Consider the following 21,713-nt stretch of genomic DNA (forward strand, 5'->3'; position numbering starts at 1 on the left):
AGGGCTCTTTATGTTCTTAAGGCATGTGAAGGACTTTGAATATATTTGAAAGTGCTATACAGATATTAAGTCATACTATAATGATTGCCTGCTTCCTTTTTATATGGGATGGATGAGTGGCAGGGTATTGTATGGTCTAGAACCTTGGTGCCCCATGTGATGGTGGTGGTGGTGGGGGATTAAGGCAGCAGTGTACAAATGTACATGACCGTGATTTAATCAGTGTAGTTGTTGGCAACAGTGTAACCTGTATTATCAGGGGGAGCTCAAAACCCCTGGCAGCCTTCCTCAACCTGGTGCTCTATTTAACTTGCAGCATTCCTGACCATTGGCTATGCTGGCTGGGGCTCATGGGAATTGTGGTCCCAAACATCTAGACTGGAGGGCACCAGGTTGAGGAAGGCTGCTGCCTGGCTTACTCCCGAGGAGTAGAAAAATACTACAAAAGCTGTTCCCATCCTACTGATGCTACTTACTTGGCTAGTAAGATTCTGGTAATAGCTGAGGGCTGGCTATTCCTGTTCCTGCCATCCATGCAATCCTATGCCTGCTTACTCGTAAGTAGTGGGAAGTAAGACCCACTGTATCTATTTCTCTATTTCCTAGTACAGAGGCAGGCAACTTGGTGCCCTCCAGACGTGTTGGACTGGTACTCCCACAATCCCTGTCCCTTGGCCATGCTGGCTGGCGCTGATGGGAGTTGTAGTCTAAAACATCTGGAGGACAGCAGGGTGCCTATCCCACCTGGCATAGTTTAGGATTGCAGAACAAGTCTGAGCCTTCTCCTCTGAAGCATATACCATCTTGTAATGTCCCCAGTAGTGTGTGTGTGTGTTAAAATATTTGTCTTCCTACCAAAGTGTGGTTCTTGATCTCTCAGCTTTATGCTGGCTTTGCAGATAGCTAAGGAAAACCTCCCAACTTGCCACCCTTCCCTCTGATCTTTCTAGGAATCTGCTTTATGCCAGGTTGGATTATTGTTCCATCTAGCCCATTATTATCTCCCCCAACCTGGTGCCCTCCAGATGTTTTGGATTACAACTCCCAGATGGCTGGGGCTGGTCTACTCTGACTGACAGTGGCTTTCATGGGTTTTGGGCAGAGGTCTTTCCCATTATCTGGTCCCTAACCCTTTTAATCAGAGATAACTATGATTGAACCTGGGACCTTGTCCATGCAAAGAATGTGCTCTACCACAGAGCTATGGTCTCTTTCTCCCAACTCTTCCACTGAGATACGGTCTCTTCCACTGAGATACGGTCTCTTCTCCCTGCTCTGAACAGCAGTCTCAGCTGCCTCTCAGACAGCAGCTGGGATGTCCCTCTGCTGCTGTTTCCCAAAGTCAGAAGGAGCACTGCAGAACCTAGCAGGACACTCTGTCTGTCTCAAAATTAGAAGGCCAGAAACTCAACTGTTTGCCTTGGAACACTCTGTCTCCACGGTAGAGTTGGTGGTGGTGCTTCTGTGGCTTAGATGGACCAAGGGTCTGACTCAGTATAAAGCCACTTCCTATGTTCTTATGGCCTTGCCCCTACCGCCGCCACCCCTCCACCGGCTTATTTCTCCACTTACATCCTGGGACAGAGTCCTGCCTGAAACCTGGACAATACTGAGCTCGGTGGACCGATGGTCTCACTCAGAAGAAGGCAGTGAACTGTGGCGTGTCTCCTAAATGCCTTTCTCAACGCAGCCATGCTGTGCCGTTTTGCAATGGCCTCCATGGGGTGTGTGCGGAACGTTCTGGCCAACACTCCTAACTGGCAGAGAAGCCTGAAGTCGGCCCTCCCTCCCACCCCGAGTCCTGGGATCTCTTCCAATTTCTGCTGTAACCCTCTGTGCTCCCAAGGGCTGAACTGGATCTCAGATTTCTGTATCGTCCTTGGTGTGCGTTTGACGCCTCCCGACAGGTGTGGACTTTGGTATGAACACCCTTCTGTGGGTGTATATAACTCTCACTTCCCCCTCACACACTTTCTCTTTCTAGTTCTCGGAATTCCGTATCTGGCTTAGTAGCCAGGACCTTTTTGTGGGCCAAACAGGAGTTAAATGCCAGTTTCTCTAGACAGCCTGTCTCTTATGCCGCAGTAACTTCCCCTGCTTTCTCTTCCTTGTTGTGCATCTGTGCTTTAAATTGCATCTAGATCCTTCCTGCCTCAACTCTAGCGGCGGGAGGGCAGGGTGGGTAATATGGAGCTCATGGGCCGCATGCGGCCCTTGTGGTCCCCTGGTGCGGCCCCCGCTGAAATTCACTGCAGCAAAGACATCATCAGTTTGCTGCAGTTCAGTACTTCTGCAGAAGTCTAAGAGAGCCAAATCTCACCTGAGGAAAAGTGATATTTGGATACTTTAGGCATCTTTAGCAGCTTGCTGCTGCTTATTTTTTCCAGCATCCTGCAAAGTGCAGCCCACAGGGGCGTGGGGTATCTGGGGAGCCAGAAATGACCCCCAGACCCCCCAAAGTTGCCCACCCCTGATCTAAACCTTTCCCCTGTTTTGGTGCTCAAAGACGCCATTTGAACACATGGGTGTTTTTTGTTTTTTAATCATGGGGATGGTGCCCCTGGTATCCTGATGTCTCTGCACTTATCTGCACAGAACAGAAGCGTTGGTGAAGTTTGACCTTCTGGCGTCTTTTGCATTTTGAGGCACAAAATCTTTCTGCAAACTCATGTCCTACATTTTTCCTTGATGGCTTGTGTTGGCCTATCGCTGCCCTAGTGCAAGGCATTAGCCCAGGGATGCAGCACCTCTTTCAGCCGGAGGGCCTCATTCCAGTCCAGACAAACATTCGAAGGCCGCATTCCAGTGGTGGGCACAGCCGAAAGCAAAAGGCGTGGGGCCAAACATGCCCCAAAGACCAGCGTATCGTAGCTTAAAGCTCGTACTGCCAATAACTAAGCCTTAGGAGAGGCATGCCAACCTTTTGGAATGGGGAAAAAACTTCACAAAGGCTGGGAAACCATCAAATGATCTGTGGTGGGTGGTGGGGTGAAAGGGAGTGGGACCAGGACCATGGCCTGGAGGCACATGAGGCAGCCACCTTGCTGAAGCTAAGCAGGTCTGGGTCTGGTCAGTGCTTGGAGGGGAGACCACCTGGGAACCTTGAGTTCCGTGATGGAAGAAAGGTGGGATATAAATGGAATTAAATAAATACGGGAGTGTGGTCATTTGCAGGGCTGAATTGGGACCCCAGGAGGGCCAGATTTGGCCCCCATACCTGAGGTTCTGCAGCCCTGCTTTAGCCTTTTATTTCCAGTGGGCATTCTGTGATCTGTTCCGGCTATGTGCCTAGATAAGCAATCTAGTGCACTCCAGATGTTTTGAACTACAACTCCCACAACCCCTGACCGTTGGCCATGTTGGTTGGGGCTGATGGGAGTTGTGTCTCAAAGCCATCTGGAGAGCCCTGTGTTGCCTACCCATAGCCTTTGTGATAGACCTTTAATATTTTTGTTCTGAGTAGTATTTTGCTGGAACAGTGTTTCTGTGCCTGTCCGTCCTTGGCTTCGATGGCATGTTGTGTTGCCACTCCTATTCTCACCTTGGCTGCCTTTGGGACCAGGAGTTCCATGCAGGCGAATGTGAGGTCTACTGGAGGAGGGATGGATTGCTTGGTCCTTCTTCTGCTAGCCCACTTGGTAGTAGGCTTTTTAAAAAAACTGTCCTGCCAAGAGGATAGAAGCCTATAGTTTCCATGTGGACATTGAGTGACTGAGATGCAAATGCAGGTGACTAGGCTTGTAGCTGGCTAGTTATAAAGTCTGCAGGCTAGTAACATTTGGGCTTGTTTGCGAAGCTGTGCAGCTCTCACTGCACTACCTCTTTCACCCACAGCTGACTTTGATCAACTGCCTTAGCACAAAGGGTGGCCACTGTCCTAAACTGGCAGTCACAGCCTTCCCCAACTTGGTGCCATCCAGATATTTGGGACTACAACTCCCAGCATTCCTGGCCATGGGCCATGCTTGCTAGGGCTGATGGAGCTGAAGTCCAGAACATTTGGAGGACATAGGGTTGGGGGAAGGCTCAACTTTCCTGGGAGAACCACCATAACATTGTTTTATCTTAAATGGTGGTTGTATCAGTAGATCAAGGAGTTAGTGGGCTACATCCTAAGCGTTGCTTGGCATCTTTTGCTTGATTATTCGTGCATCTTTGGTGCCAGCCTGTCTTTCACTTGGCCCGACTATGTTGATGCTTAGTCCAGTATGCTGTACCAAAAAATTACTACAAAACTTGAATTTTTGCATTTAGAGCAGGGATGGGCAACTAAAACAGGTGGGTGGTGGGATGACCAAGCCCTCTGCCAGCTGAATGATGTCAAAGGGGCGGGACCACATCCCCTGATGTCATTTGGTCCCCGGTGGTTGCACCGGATATGTTTTCCACCTGGCGCATCTGCTGGGAAGAGGCTTCGCTGTGCACAGGGAAGCCGCTTCAACTGCCCCACACCGCTTCAACTGCCCCATTGGGGAGAGGAAGCGGGGCAGATGAAGCTGCTCAGCCCAGCTTTGCCTATCGTTCGCAAAGCCCGCTCATCCAGTGCTTGCAGGAGCTCCTGCAAGTTCCATCCAAGTGCATAGCTGCTGTTTCCCCTTGTTATGTCCAATCATGTTTTCCCCTGCGGGCTGCTTCCCCTCCATTGGCAAGAGGAGTGGGGTACAGGGGAATCCCCCCTTGTTATCTCCGATCACAGATCGGAGATAACAAGGGTATACTGTACGTTTCCCCTGGCTCCTCCCAAAGTCCCTGGTAGCTTCCAGGCCAGGGGGCAAGGCTTGGGGAGGGGAGCGGGCATTGCCTATTCTGACTGGCAGTGACTCTTGGTGGTCTCCAGCAGGGGCCCTTCCCAGATATTGAACTGCAATTTCTCAGCCAGTATAGACAGTGGTGAGGGAGGATGTGGCTTGCAGTCCAACAGCATCAGGAGGGCCGTACATTGCCTACCCATGATGTAGGAGAAAGCCGTAGCTTGGTGGCAGGACCTGTGGTTTCCATGAAGATGGTCCATCACCAGTTAAATGGTCAGGTAGCAGGTGGATTCCAATGGAGACATTTTTCTTTTATTTAATCCCTTTCCACCCCCACCGGGAGGTGGAATTTCAGGATGAAAACAGGAGTGGGGATGGGAGGCTGATATCCTCCTCTCCCAAAGTGCTGTGGTCCTGATCTGAATCAGGGCTGTGTGCATTTGCAGGAGAGTAGGGGAGACAATTAAAGGAACGTTGAGTTTGGCCCATAGTCACTCCCTTCTAATCTAAATGGGTGTGTCATTTTAAAGTCCAGGCTGAGATACCAGTCCCAGGGAATAGTCTGAAGGCACATGAGGCAGCCGTCTTGCTGAAGCTAAGCAGGTTTGGGTCTGGTCAGAGCTTGGAGGGGAGACTACCTGGGAACCACATGTAGTTCCATTGAACTTGAGTTCCATGATGGAAGAAAGGTGGGATGTAAATGTAATAAATAAATAAATGAATATCTTGCTATTTAGCTCAATGTTCTCTTCCTTGCTCGCTTGATTATGGTGCACTGGTTTTCTCTGGCCTTCTCAAACAAACTAGGGCTATGATTCTACCTCTCAGTTAGGGGTGGGCAGACTCCAGCAGTGCGGTCTCTGCTTTATTTTTGACTGGAACCCTGAGATCCGCCAACTAGAGGCTGGTGCAAAAGACATACACTTAGGACTGAAGAACTGCAAGTCCAGGGATTTGTTTTGAGGACAAGAGCACAATCCTTCCACAGCGAAATCCATCCCTAGTTACCCCAAGCTTTCTTCTTTTCAGCAGTATAGTGTGTGTGTATGTGGGGGGTCATTTTGTTGCTCAGTTGGGAGTCAGAAATCCTTGCTAATCTGCTGCAAATTACCCAGAGATCAACTCATAGATCCAGCTCTTCCTTCTGCCAACCCCTCGTCTAAATAAACAACTCCCTTTTAGTTTGCCAGACCGCTGAAGGCTGCCTGACACGACACGGAAAAAGAGCCCTGTACCTGAGCATAGGATATATGGGCAGTGCATGAGTTGTGTAGGGTGCACTTGTGTGCGTAGGGTGCATTGGCCTTGGAAGTGGTATTCACACCAGTTGAAAGCGTGTGCGCGTGCACACACACACACACTAGCTTCTTTGATCATGCACATACACACCTTACACAAGTCATTTGGAGGCACTAAATGCCAGAAAGGTGCGGGACCCAGCTCTCTTCTCATTTAAAGAACTCCCTTGCCTGGTCACCTGGGGTGATCCTTCATTACCACAGGTGACAAGCAATTGGCTGTTCAAAGGCTTGGCGAATTACATGTCTCTTTTAAAAAATTTATAGCTGGACTACAGAGCTCCATATGTTTTCGCTTGGCTTACTAGCCAGGCAGTATTTGTAGTTGCCACAGATCCCTCTCCCCCTAGCTCCTCTTCCCATGCCAAAGGAAGGGGGGGGCTGAGCTTTCATTAGGTGCAGATCCCTCCCCCCAGAGTTCTACCCATGCGAAAGGAGTGGGGGAGGACGTGCAGAGACTACTTTTACAAAAGTGTGAAGCCAAGTGGAACAAGACCTAGCCCCACTCTGAGTCCTCCATGTATGGTAGAGGATTTGCTGAGAAGCCTGCTTTCTTCAGTAAACTGAGAATTTGGGGAAGGGGCTGTCGCCTTTGGCAGCCCTGGCGAGCGGACTTGTGGAGCCTTGCTGCAGCAGCTGGGGAACTCCTGCTGCTTCCAAGTATATTAAAGGGACATGTGTCCAACCATGCATGAATGTGTCCCTTGCCAACAATGGGAAACCTGATTATTCTACCAGCCCGCCTTCCGAGATTTCAGCAAGCATTGCCTCCCACCCCCTACTTTCAAGCACAGCTGTGTAGTCATGAGGGCTTGAGACTTGCTTCTTCTTTTTTAAGCAAGAAACAACAAGAAGACTTGAGTTCCATCGGAAGTTGAATCTTGCACCTGATACCACATTTTGGGGGGGGGGAGACACCCAAGAATTGCAGCACACAGAACCTTGCGCTTGGCGCAGTCTGTTGGTCTTCTGAGGAGTTGTGGTTTGAACCACCTCTTTCTCTTGCCTTTCTTTTCCTGATTTTAATATTTTTCTTGGAGGAGTCATCGGCAGAAATGGGTTTCTTTTAAAGAGGCAATTGACAGAAATGAAAGCACTTTCGAGGCAGTTATTTGGGAGTGGACAGAGACCCTAAGAACCATGAGAGAGAGAGAGAGAGAGAGAGACTGAAAAGTAGGTACTTCCATTGCCACCTGTTTACCTGCTCTTTCTTGCTGGCCTGCAGAAAGAGCGCCAGGGGGAGTGATGGGAAGAAGCTGTAGCTGCTGCTACCTACTCGCTTATTTGCCCTTTCTCTCTGGGTAGTGGTGAGGATTGGGGCCCAGAGTGAGAGCAAGTGGGCAGTTGCAGGAAGGAAGAGCAGGGCCCATTGAGGACCTCCCCCCCCCCACACACACACACCCCAGAAGTAACCTGGAGTCTGAACTGCTTCCATCTGTGTTCTTGCTTTTACTTCAGAGCTCGAAGTCTTGCACAAGTGTGAAACCAGAGTGTGTGTTTGTGTGTTGGATTTAGGCTGTTCTGTATTGCAGTTGGTGTGTGGTGACAGGATGGGGTGGGGGTAGAATGAATAGAAATGAACCCACAAGGGGTTTCTTTTTCTTTTCATCTCTGGGTGACTTTGCCTTCAGACGAAAGGAAACAAAAAAACACAACGTTGTGCTTTTTTGACCCTCCCAGCATTCGCCTCATTTTGGGTTTGAACTTTAAAGCTGATCCTTGGCAAGGAAGAAGGCGGTGGAGTGGGCAGGTTTTGATGCTGCAGCTATGTATCATTTGGTACATCAGGAGTTTCAGATGCGGTGCGTTTGGGGTAGTGCAGGCTGGTGGCTCCAATGTCAGCAGGGCGGTGAATCCACTTTGCACCTTGGATAGCTCCTTTAGAGTTCTGAATGAAACCCAGAGCAGATTCACCAGCTGTCAATGTAAAAAGGACTGAGCTAGACAGACTGAGGGCCTAACTCTTTTTAAGGTAGGTTTCTTTGTTCCTAGTGTGGCTTCTGGCACAAGACAGAGGCTTGGGGCATATCGAGGCGTTTGCTTCTGGATATTGAGAGGATCTGGTGTGTGTGTGTGTGTTGTTGTTGCTTTTAAAATCAGTGCTGGTGCAGTGGGTCAGAGCACCCGTCTCCCAACCTGGCACCCTCCAGATGTGTTGGACTACAACTCCCAGCATCCCCAGCCACTTGGCTGGGGGATCCCAGGAGTTGTAGTCCAGCACATCTGGAGGGCACCAGCTCAGGGGAAAGACTTGTGTTAGTGCCTAGTTCCTATTTATGATTTGCATGTTTGGAACTGTTCCTTGAACAGGGTCCAGCTCATTCTGCACTAATGTGAGAGCAGAATAGAATTGCAGGATTCTTCCTTTTCAAAAATAGCAAAGGGTCTTGCGGCACCCTTAAAGATGAACAGATTTATTCTGGCATAAGCTTTTGTGGACACTGTCTACTTCATCAGATGCATGGAGCGTTGATGTCAAATTGGCAGGGTGGGAGGCCGGGGTGGGGAAGAGATGCAAACTGTGTTGTCAGAGGCAATTGAAATACAGAAAAGTGCAGGCAGTGATGATGACCTTGACAGTTGCTGTTTATTCCTGCAGAATCTGGCAGATAGTTCAAAGGCTGAACGTGTGTGTGTGGGGATTGTGCCTTGTTATTTTTTTCTTCCCATCTTGTGGCCTCCTGGGTCTAGGCTTATGCTGTGTTGCCGTGCAATATGCTGGACTCAGGGCTGGCATCAAGAGTAGGCATGATTGGGCACCTGCCAAGGGCCCACACCCCAGCAGGGGCCCACTGACAAAAGCCTCCTGGAGTTGCGCCTCCTCTTCCCCATTTCAACCTGCTTGTTTACCTGCCTCTCGCTCTGGCCCAGGCAACAGTGATGGTGAGAAGGAGGAGGACTAGATGCCCCTGCCTGCTTGCTCCCTGGCTCTCTCCCTGTCGGGCAAGCAAACGATAGCAAGGATGAGAAAGAGGATGAGGAGTAAGAGCAGTTGATGACAATGGCTGTGAGAAGGGGGGGCATGGAGGGCCCCTTGTCCAAGTGCTCTCAAAAACCTGGAGCTGGCACTGGCTGGACTGCTCAGTGTCTGGGTAGACGGAACTGTACCAGTCAAGCGTGATCGTGGAATTGGGTTGATGCTTGATGCAGGATTTAGAAGAGCTGGCATAGTAGATGGGGCACTGCAGGGTTGTTGCTCACGAGTTGTGTGGTGCCAGTGTTCAAAATCTTTGGCGTGGTCCAGATCCTCTAGCTTGAGCAGCCTTGTAAAGAAGACCCCCAAAGTGACTAGCCTACTGCAGGCTGGCAGAGATGGGATTGAAAGCTCTGTCTCCTTTGCAGCAGCCCACCACACTTCTATGCCGGGTGCAGAGCGGGGATGAAGCGCTTTGTCCCTCCATTGCAAGCCCTCTCACTCGCCCGCATGCAATTCCTGGTCACCTGCGGCGACAGGCTAGCACTTAAATGCAAGGCTGCCCAGGTATTCTTTCAGTGGCCCTTGGCATGTTAGAACCAGGCAGCAGTTACCTTTTTAATCTTATCGCCTGGGCTTTTTTTCCCAGTGCAGCCCTTTGGTTCTGTTCACTTGCATTCTGGGCTTCCGTCCTCTACGATGATTCAGAGGACTTGGCAGTGCAGAATTCTTACAGGAAACAGTTTGGTCAGCATCTGAAGTGCAAGTCACGTAACTTTAATTGCACAAAGAGCTGGTGGCAGGATGGGTGTGGTTTGGAGGGTGGCAAGTTCACTCTTATGGTCTCTCTCTCAGTGGTGGCTGTTCCATCTTTTCCCTAGGGCTATGTCTTTTGCATATCTACAGGATGGGCGTGCAGCTGGAACTCTGGCAAATGGCACAGAGCATGGATATCCTTGGAGTCTCGCTTTTAGAAGAGAGTTTTTAGTTGCCCGTTGCAGAAACACATGAAAGCCTCTGAGACTTGGAGGTGGGGTGGGCAGAATGCGTTCCAACCGGTCGAGATCTGGTGCATCAGTGCTGTGCGTAGCTTTACATAGTTCACTCTTGCTACTCGCTCCGTTCAGTCAGCATAACCTTCATTCTTCCTGTTGTTTCCAAAAATACCACCACCACCCCGGCACTTCAAAAAAATAAATAATCTGAAGCAGTGTAAATTAGCTTCTGTTTTAACTTGGTCTCAGAATTTGCTCTGTATTTATTTTATTTGCTACATTTTATATCCCGCCTTTTTCTCCAAGGAGCCCAAAGTAGCATACACACCATCCTCCTCCTCCTCCATTTTATCCTCACAACAATCCTGTGAGGTAGGTTAGGCTGAGAGTCAGTGACTGGCACTAAGTCACCCAATGAGCTTCATTGACAAGTGGGGACTAGAACCCGGGTCTCCTCCCTCCCAGTCCAGCTCTGTAACCACTACGCCGCACTGAGTCTGTGTCTGCATTAACTTCTTACTGCTGGGATCCTAAATCCGTGTACAGCCTACAAATACCATATTCCTTAGCATTGTTATTACTACTATTGCAACTTATTACTGCTTACAACTTACTGCTACTAGGGATGTATGGACTGTGTAAAATCCGTTCCGGCTGTGTTCTGTGAATTTTCAGGTGCCTTTTGTTCCGTCGCCTGTCCATTGACAGAACCGGAATTTTTTGTGTCCAAATTTGCACAAATCCATATTTGCACAAATGCTCAATTGCACAATTTTTCATGTGCGAATATGTGCCAATTCCCCGAAATGCATGTTTTTCACACTTTATCCTACAGGGGAAATGCACAGTTTTGGCCAAAATTTTTTGCATATGTTTCTACAATGAAATTTGTGCAAAATTCAGGAAAGTTAGAATATCAGTCCTCAAGTCGGTGGAATCCGCTCAACGGGGGAAAGCCAGTCCTCTGTGGAAGCTGCTGGTTGGATGCATGAAAATCCAAACTCATTTGGCTCTGTTGTGGATTTCGCTGACATCTCTAACTACTGTAAGTGCAGTGTCCTTCCAGGTGTTTTGGCCTACAACTCCCATCAGCCTTAGCCAGCATAGGTAATGGTGGGGAATCATGGGCAGCACTGCAGAGATGGGGCAGGGTTCAGAGCATGAAAAACCATTTCTGCCTTCCTTTGGCTTGCAGGATGTGGATTGTATGGCAGGACCTGCCTTTCCCTGAGAGGCTGTGAGTTATCTGACTCTGCAAATTGTGTTCCTCCAAAAGGAGGTGAGGAAGCTGTGGGTTGGGCAGGCAGCTCCCTAGTGGGATTGGATCAAGGGTGAGGAAAAGCTGCCTAAGAACATTTGAAGCATTCCCCCTCCACTGAAGCATCTCCATCTCTGCAGGATCACCTGTGCTGTGACTAGTCACTGGCCTTGGTATTGTCTTGAGTGTCGCTGAATCCTTTGGACTTGGGCTGGAGTATGTGGTTTATGTGGGTTTTCTAGTGGTTTTCCTCTGAAATTTTATCACTGAGTATCTTTCCTGAGCAAAAGGAAGAAAGCCCCCAGATCAGCCTTTCCCAACCTGGTGCCCTCCAGATGTGCTGGATTTTGACTCCCATCAGCCCCAGTCAGTATAGCCAATGGTCAGGAAGGCTGGGAGTTGTAGTCCAAAACATCTGGATGGCACCAGGTTGGGGAATGCTGCACTAGATGTTTGCAAAGGATTTCAGCAATGGAAAGAGGTTTTTCTTAGATCTTAGCGGCGGCTGTATAGGCAGCATCACATACAGCATATTGCAGTAGTCTAACCTGGAGGTTGCCAGTGCATAGATAAGGGAGGCAAGACTATCTCTGTCCAGATCCAGGAGGGGCCACGGCAGTGAAAGGTGCTCCATGCACTGGGTCTCCGGTGACGATGCTGAATTTGTGAGCAATCCCAAGCTGTGAAGCTGATCTTAAGAGGGAGTGCCACCCCCCCACCCCGAACAATTTGAATACCACCACCCTAAGTGATACCCACCGGCAGTACCTCTGGGTTGCTGGGACTGAGCTTCAGTTTATTGGCTCTCATCTGGTCCGTACCTGGTCCCAAGCACTGGTTTAGCACTTGGGCTGTTTTACCTGGATCAAACATAAAACGCGGTGATGATGGTATGAGAAATGGGTGTCATCTTGATGCTAATGGCACCCCACTCCAAAACCCTGTATACGTCACTTAACAGCTTCATGTAGATGTTGAAAAGCTTGGAAGATGGAACCCGGAGTGGGGGGGGGGAATCGCAGAAATGCCACAGGACCAAGCAGTAGTACCTCAGTACCACCTTCTGGAATCGACCATCCAGATAGAAACACAAAACACCATGCCCCCAATTCCAGAGAACCTATCCAGAAGACCACTATGGTTGATCAGACTGAGACCCTCTGAAAGATCCATGAGACTTAACAGCTTTATACTTCCCAGGTCTTCTTCCTGATGGATCATCTGCCAGGGCAACCAAGGCAGTTGTGGACCCAAACCAGGCTAAAGTGGATCCAGATAATCATGCGCATCCAAGAGTGCCTTTATTTCTTTATTTTTATACCGCCCAATAGCAGAAGCTCTCTGGGCAGTTCACAAAAATTAAAACCAAAAAGCTCAGGGAAAAAACAATATAAAATATAAAAGCATTAAAACCATAATATAACAATACAACCAGAATAAAACCTAGCAGCAATGCAGAGATTTAAAATACAGGTTTAAAACACCAGAGCTAAAAGACTAGGAAGCTAAAATGCTAAAATACTGGGAGAATAAAAAGGACTTCACCTGGTGCTGGAAGGAGAACAATGTAGGTGCCAGGCGAACCTCTCTAGGGAGCTTATTCCACAGCGGGGGGAGGGGCGCACAGCAGAAAAGGCCCTCTTACTGGTAGCCACCCGCCTCACTTACTTTGGCAGGGGCTCACGGAGAAGGACCGCTGAGAATGATCTTAGGGTCCAGGTAGGCACATGTGGGAGGAGGCGATGCCTCAGATAACCTGGCCCCAAGCCATTTAGGGTGTTTATGGACTGGCAGACGTTGCAGCTGGAAAAGTACTGGCATAATGTGATTTCGTTGGCCAGTCCCTGTTAACAATCTTGCTGCCCTATTTTAGACTAGCTGAAGTTTCCGGATCATTTTCAAAGGCAGCCCCACGTATAACGCATTGCAGTAATCCAGACAAGGAGTTATCAGAAGTTATCAGTGCCTTGACTCTCATGGCAACCACCCACTCAAGCATCTTGCCCAAGAGGAGATGTTTGCAATCATCCGATCCTTGTTTCAGTCCTTGGGGTCCAAGGAATCTCCTCCCCCCTCTCTCCAGGATTGTCACAAAACCTGCCTCCTTTAGGGCAGTTGGGATCTCTGCCCTTTCATAAAGGGGCACTGAATTATCTCCTGGACCCTGCTGGTCAGTCCCCCTCTGCTGCTCATTATAAGCCACAAAACTTCACAGCTAGAACCACAATGTGTGACTTGGCCTTCTCTGTCATTTTTCAAGGGGTATGAAGATATTTGCATGGGGATGGATTGTCTCAGAAGCTGTTGAGAGAGGTGGTTCTTGCTCTTTCATTGTGGAGCTGTGCATGTGCGTGTGTGCCTGAGAGAGGGTGTGTACCATAAAGGCTGTGGTATTCTGTGATAATCTAGCAGAAGAGTTCCCACGCCCTGGGGAGGGTGTGTATGTGTTCTGAGGGAAGGAGGGGGGTTGAGTTAAGGGCAGGACATGTCTGCCTGGGCAAGGTTGGAGCATGGTGGAGCCCTGTTGCAGCCTCCAGAATCATCTTTCTCTGTGTCTCTCTTTCTATCTGTCTCTTTTTTTAATCTATGTTACCTCAGGGCTGGGGTTTGCCTTCACTGAAAAATGGGTTTTTCCATGCTCGGGATTAAGGGAATGAATTTCATTCCCTCCTGAGAGCCTATAAGGGACTTTCACCTGTGTGAGGTTCTGCCATCCTTTGCTCCCCCCCCAAGGGATTATGGGAAAGTTGCCAAGGAACACCTGAGGCTGAGGCCTTGTCAAAGAAGCGTTGGTTGATAATGTCTTTGTTGAAGATGAAATGGAGGAGCCGGGTTGCCAAGGCTGCCCGTTTCCCACACCTTTAAAACAAAATTGCTTCTGCCAAAAAACAGAAATTCCTCATAAGCCTCTCAGTGTTTTAATTAAGAAATATAAATTAAGAATAAACAGTGGCGGTCAGGGTGTTGGGGCCTGCTTGCTGTCTACTCCTACCTGCCAGCAACTTCCTTTGCCACATTCTTCCTCGCCACCGCAAAAGCACGGTAGCTTTCCCCCTCCCTCCCACGCTTGCCCCTGCCCCCTTCTCCGATGCTGTTCTTTTTTGGCTGTGGGCCTGCTGAGCTGAGGGGCTGGCAAGGGAGGAGGGGGCTTCTGTTCCATTATCAATGCAGCAGCTTGGCTGGCCAGCTGTCCACCGGCTAATCCTGCCGGTGGTGGGGGAATGACAGGATCGCAATACGTTGGCCAGATGAAACAGCTGCTGCTGGGGCTGCTCTGAGGTCTTCCTTTTGTCCTTTCCCATCATCCCGCCTCCCTACCCTGGGAGGACTGGAATGCATCCATTTCCCTGTGTGGAGTTGAGGGGTTGGGTGGGAGCTGGCAACCCTTGCCTCTCGTGCACATGGTCTATGGGAGGGAGATTTTTGCTTTGCCCGCCCCTCTTGCAGATGTGGGGAAATGGAACTTCCCCCCCACCCCCCACCTCACTTTTGTCCTTTTTTCTGAAGCTGCCCAGGAGAAGAGCAAGCTCTCCACTTGGAATGCTTGTGCTAACCGACCAGGGGCCTCCGGTTAGGGAGGCTGTAAAAGTAGGTCAGCCTGCTTGTAGCAGGTTGCTAAGCTCATGTCTTCATTACCAGTGTGAATTTGGGAACCCCAAGGTAATCTCCCCGCTGCCCTGCATCCACAAACCACAGGCAAGGAAGTGCCCTAGGCTGTGTGGTGAGGAGGTGCCCCACAGAACCCCTTTCCAGAGCAGATTCATTATTTTTTGGAAGGAGGAGGTAAGAAAGCAAGCACAAGCCTTTCCTATCATGGCCTCAAACATGTCGCCCACTCCAGAGTGAATCCAGATAGCCAGCAGCCCTGCAGTGACTGCTGCAATACGCCAATAACTACATTTGGGAGGCTGTCATCTGTAGGTTCTGACCATGTGGTCATGCATGGTGTGACCTGCCCCAACCCAAAATTACTCAATAATCTGGGGCAGTGGAGAGGTAGAAAGGTTTGGTTCTAATTGTATGCCTGGAGGCACATCCTCCTACCCTTTCTTATAGGGATGTGCGAGAATTCCATTAATGTTTGCTAAACATGTGAACATGCTATTATCACAACGCCAGCCACAAGCAGGAGAGCATGTTCTCAGGAAACACTTGCAAATTCCCGAACTCAGGTTCACGCTCACAAAAAATGTGCGTTTTTTAAAATGTGCGTTTTTATGCTTCACTCTGTGGGGGAGAAGTGCGCATTTTGGGTATGCTCCCTTAAAATTGCACACTTTTCCAATTTGATATGTGCAATTTCCCTGCTGAACCAAAACAGAAAAAAGGCGCAAATGAATGCGGGAAATGAGCTTCAAATTGGTTTTCAGAGAATCTGGGGGATTGAAAACATTGCTTGTTTAACTAGGGGTGGGGGGAGAGAAAAGAGAGTGGTTTTGCCCCTTGGTCTCATTTACTTCCATCATGCAGCCCCCCCCCCCAACAGATTACCCCCAAGAGAATTCAGCCCTCAGCAGGAAAACAGGTCCCTCGCCCCGATAGAGGGGTTTATAAAACAATGCATGATGTAGATAGAGAGGTTTCTCCCTCTCCTATAATACTGAAACTACTAAAGTTTGCTCAGGAATAACCCACTATAGTGTGCGGATAAACCACTTGCTAAGCGGGATCTGTATCATCCTGCCAAGTGGTCAAGGGAATCTCCCCATATTTCTGCACCTGATCAGCAGCCCAGGAAAGTGGCATGATTCTCCCTGCTGCCTGGATTCATGGAGGTCTGCCCCCAAATCTATTTCCTAGAGCCCCAGATCTCTTCTACAGAGACCCAAGCATCTATGGAAGTGTTGTTGTTTTCTCAGCGTGATTTCCAAGGGGGACTAAAGCAGGGGAGGGAAGAGTTCGCTCTCACTTTCCCACATGCTGCAACAACCCCTCCCAAATATTCCCCTGGATAGCAATTAAGCTGAATTTTTCCCTATTTTTTGGGGATTATCTGGGTCAGGGTGCAAATTAATTGAAGGATTTTTAAATGATTATTTTAGATTATTTGGATGAGAAATTAATTGGCTCTCTTTGCCTCCTGAAATGTAAAGAAAGCCTAGTTATTATTCCTAAGTTTGCGTATATGGATATAAATTAGCATATGCAGATCTTCTGCACCTTTGTGCCCTATGGGGTTGGACCCTGAATCTTTTAAGTGGCTAGCAATCCATAACTGTGTGTGCGTGCACGCGCGCGCGCGTGTGTGAAGTTGGGTCATTGTGTACATATCTCTGGCCATATGCCTAAACCCAGCATTTCTACCTTGCTGCTGCCCTGGTTTACCAGTGTGAGAGCCAGTGTGGTGCAGTGGTGAGAGTGCTGGACTGGGAGTTGGGAGATCCGGGTTCTAGTCCCCACTCGGCCATGGAAGCTCACTGGGTGACTTGGGGCCAGTCACAGAATCTCAGCCCAACCTACCTCATAGGGTTGTTGCTGTGAGAATAAAATGGAGAGGAGGTGGATTATGTACACTGCTTTGGGTTCCTTAAGGAGGAAAAAAAGGCGGGATATAAATGTAATAAATAAACAAACACTTGAGTGATTCCAGGCATTGGTAGCTCTGAGCTTAATGACGGGGGCAAAGTCTAAAGCTGATGGACCAGTGTAGTTATTGGTGCCATATCCGAAGCATTGCGGTGGTCACCGTAGGGCTGTTGGCTGTCTGGATTTGCTCCTCAGTGGGTGTTGGGTTTGGGGCCAGGATGGGCAAGGGTCATACACTCAACTGCTATGCCAACTGCTGATCCCTCTCATCTCTCACGGCTTAATGACAGAAAGCAGCTGCAATGGTGCTGCACAGTCTTTCCCCATTCTTGTTGTTTCTCTGCGCCTTCTGGCTGTGAGTGCAACCGCTTCTTTCCACGCAGGGAAATGTAGAGCAGCGTTATGATAGCGGTGGGTTGACAGCAACTGCTCTTTGCTGATCAGCTGCCAGCCCAGGAGCAGTTGTTGCAGCTGGTACATAGGTGAGTTTTTACAAGTTTTACTGAGGTCTTACCTACTGGTCATGCTCATCATGTGAATGGAAGTCATGTGTAAGCTCTGCTCTGAAATATCCTCCCTGGCGATGGGTAGAGAAAGATGGAAGGGATCATAGCCAGTGAGGTGTAGTGGTTAAAATTTTGAACTGGGACTTGGGAGATCCAGGTTCTAATCCCCACTTGGCCATGGAAGCTCACTGGGTGACTTTGGGCCAGTCACTGACTCTCAGTCTAACCTACCTCACAGGGTTGTTGTGAGGATAAAATGGACAGGGAGGACAGGGTAAGCTGCCTTGAGTTCCTTGCAAGAGGGAAAAATGCAGGATATAAATGTAATAATAATCAAATAAGTAAGTAAGTAAGTAAGAGCCCCTGCCTGCCTGCTTTCTCCATCCATCTTTTATCTCTGCTTCTGCTCTTTCTGCATTAGCAGCTATTTGTTCCATTCCCAAACCATAGGGAAAATTAGCTGTAAAGGCTACTTTTTTATGTGACAAATGTAACATGTAGCCAGGATCTTAAAGATTCCCTCCTTTTCAAATTGTGTAAAAGCCTTACCTGCAGGAGCATGTTAGAGTCCAAAGGAAGACTCTCTTTTGGTCTTTTCTTTTACAGTGCAGGCCTATCCATGTCTACTTGGAAGCAGAGATGTAAAATGTCCAGAAATTTTGAAGCCATGGGGAATAATGCAGGTGGGGGAGGGGGAGGAAAAATTGAAAAATGGACAATACTTAAGGTTTTTTTGCACTCCTTACAGATCTAAAGTCACTTTGTTATTTTAGGAACATAAATTATTGTGTGTATCTTTATTTGCTCATAAAATTATTGTTAAAATTAAAAACATTTAAAAGTAAGCACAATACATGTATAACTATTACCTATATAAACTATACTTTTAAAATGGATATATCAAACATGATAATGTTATGAGCAAACCAAATTATACATAATACATTTTCAGTTACTATTTTATTTCTGACCAGAGGGAACTTGAGCAAGCAATCTCTGAAACATTAATCATCCTTGAAGCCAGAAGAAGCAGGAAGAGCTGGGGGCAGAGGAAGATTGGTGTACAGCATCTGTTCCTGTTGGTGAGGAATTGGTTAGGATGGAGTTTAGGGAAATCTGGTCTGAAGGAAAAGCTGTTGAGAACGTATTTAGCTGGGGAAGACTCTCTTACATATTAGGACAACAAACTGTGGCCAATTCTTAAAGAGATGGGAGTACCAGACTGCCTTACTTGTCTCCTGAGAAACCTGTATGAGGGACAAGAAGCAACAGTAAGAACCGGACATGAAACAACCGATTGTTTCAAAACTGGGAAAGGAGTACGACAAGGCTGTATATTGTCGCCCTGCTTATTTAATTTATATGCAGAGTACATCATGAGAAACACCGGGTTGGATGAATCACAAGTCAGAATTAAGATTGCCGGGAGAATTATCAGCAACCTCAGATATGCAGACAATACCACCCTAATGGCAGAAAGCAAAGAGGATCTAAAGAGCCTCTTGTTGAGGGTGAAAATGGAGAGTGCAAAAGCTGGTTTGAAACTCAACATTAAAAAAACGAAGATCATGGCATCTGGCCCCATTACTTCCTGGCATATAGAAGGGGAAGAAATGGAAGCAGTGACAGATTTTACTTTCTTGGGCTCCAAGATCACCGCAGACAGTGACTGTAGCCATGAAATTAAAAGACGCTTGCTCCTTGGGAGGAAAACTTTGGCAAACCTAGACAGCTTAGTAAGAAGCAGAGACATCACCTTGCCGATAAAGGTTCGTATAATCAAAGCTATGGTTTTCCCAGTAGCAACGTATGGCTGTGAGAGCTGGACTGTAAGGAAGGCTGAGCACCGAAGAATTGATGCCTTCAAACTGTGGTGCTGGAGAAGACTCTTATGAGTCCCCTGGACTGCAAGGAGGTCAAATCAGTCAATCCCAAAGGAAATCAACCCTGAGTGCTCATTGGAAGGACAGAGACTGAAGCTCAAATATTTTGGCCACCTAATGCGAAGAGAAAACTCCCTGGAAAAGACCCTGATACTGGGAAAGATTGAAGGCAAAAGGAGAAGGGGACGGCAGAGGATGAGATGGCTAGATAGCATCACCGATGCAATTAATATGAATTTGAGCACACTCCAGGAGAGAGCGGAGGACAGGAAGGCCTAATGTGCTATGGTTCATGGGGTCACGAAGAGTCGGACACGACTTAACGACTGAACAACAACCAAGCCTATTTAATTTAAGAACCTTTAAGCAATCTCAACCTATTATTTGAAGAATGACATTTTATTAAGTTTTGTAAATAACTTTCCAACATCTTAATTTTTCATCATTTTGAAAGGTTCTCTCTATTGGTGGTGTCAGTTCCATGCTACTGAGTTTCTTTTAGGTATAGAGTTTATTTTGATGGCAGTGGTTAAATGTTTTATTAGCTGAAGCAGCATTCTGTAATGGTGAAGTTTAATTAGGACTTCATGAAAAACGGTGGCAGTAAGTTCCGTAGACCCTATTCTTCTTAATCTTCTTCTTCCCTGGCTTTTTCCCAGTACTGGGACACAAGGCAGCTTACAAAAATTAAAACATATACAATTAAAACATATGAAAACATACAAAAGTTAAAATATAATTAAACAACAATACAATTATTATTATTATAATTATTATTATTATTAAATTTATTAATCGCCCATCTGGCTGGTCACCCAGCCACTCTGGGCGATGTACAACATACAATAAAACAGTTTAAAACAATAAAATTTACAGTAAAAACATTTTCTAAAATACCCTAATCCACCCCAAATGCCTGCCTGAACAACCATGTTTTTAATGCACGATGGAAGCTCATTAAAGAGGGGGCATGGCAGAGTTCCCAAGGGAGGGAGTTCCACAGAGTGGGGGCCACCACAGAAAAGGCCCTCTCCCTCGTCCCCACCAGTCTAGCTGTCCTGGTTGATGGGACAGAGAGAAGGCCATCCGAGGCTGATCTTGTTAAGCGGCCTATCTGGTGCTGCTGGAGGCGCTCCTTAAGATAGGCTGGGCCAGAACCATATAGGGTTTTAAAGGTCAAAACCAACACCTTGAATTTGGCCCAGAAAACAACTGGTAACCAGTGCAACTCCTTCAGCACTGGAGTGATGTGATCTTGCCGGCAGCTGCCTTTAATCAGGCGAGCCGCCACGTTCTGTACCAGCTGCAGCTTCCGAACCGTCTTCAAGGGTAACCCCACGTAGAGCGCATTACAGTAGTCTAAACGAGAGGAGACCAGGGCATGTACTACGGATGGGAGCAGATGGTCGGGAAGGAAGGGGCGCAGCCGCCGTATCAGATGGAGTTGATACAGTGCTATCCGGCTCACAGCTGACACCTGAGCCTCCATGGACAGCTGGGAGTCCAAAATGACCCCCAGGCTGCGGACCTGGTCTTTCAAGGGTAGTCGTACCCCATTCAACACCAGGTCAGCTTCCCCCAGCCTCCTCTTGTCTCCCACCAAAAGTACCTCAGTCTTGTCAGGGTTCAGCTTCAGCTTATTCCTCCCCATCCAGCCACTCACCATCTCCAGACATTTGGACAGGGATTCTACGGCCAACCTTGGTGAAGATTTGAATGAGAGGTAGAGCTGCGTGTCATCCGCATATTGATGACACTGCACCCCAAACCTCCTGATGATAGCCCCCAGCGGCTTCACATAGATGTTAAATAGCATCGGGGAGAGGATGGAACCCTGTGGCACCCCACAAGTGAGTGGCCACGGGTCTGAAATCTCCTTTCCCAGTGCTACCCTCTGGTACCTGCCGGAGAGGAAGGACCGGAACCACCGCAATACGGTGTCTCCAATGCCCAACCCCTCCAGGTGGTCCAGGAGAATACCATGGTCAACAGTATCAAAAGCCGCCGAGAGGTCGAGGAGAACAAGGAAGGAGCATTCACCCCTATCCAGAGCCCTCCTCATATCTACCAAGGCGACCAAGGCCGTTTCTGTCCCATGCCCAAGCCTGAAGCCCGACTGAAATGGGTCTAGATAATCACTTTCTTCCAAGTGTGCCTTCAACTGCATCGCCACCACCCGCTCAATCACCCTGCCCAAAAATGGCAGATTTGAGACTGGGCAAAAGTTGTTCAAAACTTGAGGATGCAAGGAGGGCTTCTTTAAGAGCGGTCTTATCACTGCCTCCTTGAGGGCTGATGGCATCACTCCCTCCTCAAGGGAGGCGTTCACCACCACCTTGATCCCCTTACCCAGTCTCTCTCTGCAGCTCATAATGAGCCAAGATGGGCAAGGATCAAGTAAGCAGGTGGTTGGCCTTACAGATGAAAGCACCTTGTCCACTTCATCAGGAGGAAGAAGCTGGAACCGATCCCACAAAACCGGTTTGTCACAGGCCGCCTCTTGCTCACTAACTGTATCCATAGCGTGCAGAGTAACACACCTAATCTGATCAATTTTATCTGCAAAGTGCCTTGCCAAGGCC

General features: G+C 48.3%; 1 protein-coding gene and 1 long non-coding RNA gene across 5 annotated transcripts in view; one reads left to right on the top strand and one right to left on the bottom strand.

Annotated features, from left to right (window-relative positions):
* The window catches only part of E2F2 (E2F transcription factor 2), a 59,050-nt gene that overhangs the window by 8,393 nt on the left and 28,944 nt on the right, over positions 1-21,713 (top strand). The window lies entirely within an intron of this gene.
* LOC146338020 (uncharacterized) overlaps positions 1-21,713 on the bottom strand; it is an 86,362-nt gene that overhangs the window by 7,230 nt on the left and 57,419 nt on the right. For 3 of the 4 annotated variants that reach the window (XR_014785142.1, XR_014785140.1, XR_014785141.1), the window contains one exon: positions 16,693-19,808. This is a non-coding gene — a long non-coding RNA (uncharacterized LOC146338020). Of the gene's footprint in view, positions 1-11,984; positions 12,077-16,692; positions 19,809-21,713 lie in introns of those variants that run through there. The other variant, XR_014785139.1, reaches the window with a different exon arrangement.

This window comes from Heloderma suspectum, chromosome 10, assembly GCF_057233095.1.
Source record: "Heloderma suspectum isolate Gila_16-S chromosome 10, 16-S_ref, whole genome shotgun sequence".
NCBI classification, from domain to species: domain Eukaryota; kingdom Metazoa; phylum Chordata; class Lepidosauria; order Squamata; family Helodermatidae; genus Heloderma; species Heloderma suspectum.